Here is a 2,354-nt window from a genome sequence, read left to right as displayed (position 1 = left end):
AAATAGCTCGCGAAAGCCTCACAGCCGATATCCAATTCCCTAGTGTTTTGTCTGCCCTGTGGCAGAGCTGTTAAAGACCGAATTGTTCTAAATAATTGTGCTGGGCGTGAGCTAGCAGACGCAATCGAGGCTGCGTAGAACTCCCTCTTTGCAGCCTTAACTGCCACTTCATAGGATTTCATAAACGTCCTATAAGATGCTCTTGTTGCTTCGTTGCAAGCGCACCGCCACTGTCTCTCTAGCCGTCTAAGCCTTTGCCTCATCAGCCTCAGCTCCTGGGTGTACCAGGGAGCCAGCCTTGTGCGCAGGCGCAGAGGGTGTCTGGGAGCAATCTCACGGATGACTGTCGAGAGTCAGTTATGCCAGTCCTCGACTAGCTCATCTAGTGAGCTGCCAGGGGGCATAGGATCCCGCAGAGCCATCTGAAGCCGCACTGGGTCCATTTGGCTCCGCGGGCGAGCTAAAATACGCTTGCTGCCCACACAGGGAATTAACACATGGAATTCATTGCCACAGGAGGTGGTGGCGGCTACAAGCACGGACAGCTTCAAAAGGGAATTAGACAGGCATATGGAGCAGAGGTCCATCAGTGGCTATTAGCCACAAGGTATAGATAGGGGCTCTGGGGCAAGGGATGCTCTGTCTTCTTGGTGCTTGTGGGGGGGGGTCAACAGTGGGAGGGCTTCTAATGTCCTGGCCCCACTGGTGGACCCCCTGATGGCACCTGGTGTTTTTGGCCACTGTGTGACACAGAGTGTTGGACTGGATGGGCCATTGGCCTGATCCAACATTGGCGTCTCTTATGTTCTTAAAAATAATAAAAAGGGTGAACTAGGATTGTTTTATGGTGAGCGCTTGAAAACAGCAATGGCTGCACGTAGCTATTAGAGACTTTGCAAAATAACCGATTTCAGACCAGAGTGCCAGCTCTGGATCTGGCACTGGAGCTTTTGTAATGAAAACCCCCCAGGTCCTTTTGAAGATCCTCCTGAATTTTTGTGGAAGGCTGCCTGAGGACAGAACACTACAGCAATAAATCATTATTCCATGTTAAAGTTTTTTCCCCAGAACATACATAAACCTGCACAGGTGTTCCAATTGCTAAATGGAGCAGCTCTTTGAAGCTGCTGCTGAGCCAGTTTGGTGCTGTGGTTAAGTGCGCGGACTCTAATCTGGGAGAATCGGGTTTGATTCCCCACTCCTCCACTTGCACCTGGCTGGAGGACCTTGGGCAAGCCGTAGTTCTGTCAGAGCTCTTCTTGAAAAAAGAGCAGTTTCTGTCAGAGCTCTCTCAGCCCCACCTACCTCATAAAAACATAAGAGAAGCAGTGTTGGATCAGGCCAATGGCCCATCCAGTCCACAACGGGGGTCTGGAGGCAGCCTGTGGCAAATGTTTACTAGTACCTTGGAGGTACTAGTTTTTTAACTCGCATTGTCGGCGGTAAGCCAAGGGTGTGCTCCACTTCCCAGGTGTTGGGGTGTGATCGTGCCCGGATAATCCGCCCACCATCCGTGCCTCTCCCGCGGCAACTTTGCCGTGTGACCGGGGCCAATATATATTTTACTCTCAGTCTCTTCTACCTGGATTAAAGGCTAGGGTCTGCGTATACTGCAACCTTAATAAGGTATAATGAGAGATCAGAAATCACATCCATCGGCCCCTCGTCCTACCCATGAGGCGGCCTTATCCTGAATCAGACCATCAAAGTATATATTGTTTTATCGTGGCAAGCTGTTCTTGCCTCTGTGAGCCGCCCTGAGCCCATTGGGGAGGGCGGGGTATAAGTACGAAAAATAAATAAATAAATAAATAAAGTGAGCCTTGCCGACTCTGAAGGGCAGCGGCTCCCCGAACCCGGGACCTCCTGCCTGCCAAGCCAGTGCTCTTCCCGATGGAGTGCTCCACTCTATAGCAGAGAAAAGAGCAAGAGTCCAGCAGCCCCCGAAAGATGAACAACATTGGGGGTAGGGTAGGTGCTTTCATGAGTGGCTCACAAAAGCTCAGAATCTGCCACAACTCTTCAGGCAGGGGGCCTGTTGGTCTGAAGCAGCAGAACAAAATTTGAGTCCAGTGGGCGGGGGCACCTTGAAGAAGGAAGCTTTATTCAAGGCATAAGCTTTTTTGCGCAAGCACAGATACCTCTTCCCCCACCTGTTTTGATCCTCTTTCAGGTGCTGCTGGACTTTTCCTCTTCTCCAATGCAATAGACAGACAGACAGACAAAGAGGGTGGCCCCTCTGGATCCATCTCCACGGGAAGCGGAGAAAAGCAGCCTGTCGGGGTCTTCTGTATGCCCCCCCCCCCCTTGAAGGCTTCTTCCTCCCGCCGCCCGGACTGATCTGCCCCCTCGAG

This window comes from Gekko japonicus, unplaced genomic scaffold (genome assembly GCF_001447785.1).
Source record: "Gekko japonicus isolate JY-2015 unplaced genomic scaffold, Gekko_japonicus_V1.1 scaffold2529, whole genome shotgun sequence".
NCBI classification, from domain to species: Eukaryota; Metazoa; Chordata; class Lepidosauria; order Squamata; family Gekkonidae; genus Gekko; species Gekko japonicus.
This window is presented reverse-complemented; position numbering follows the sequence as displayed.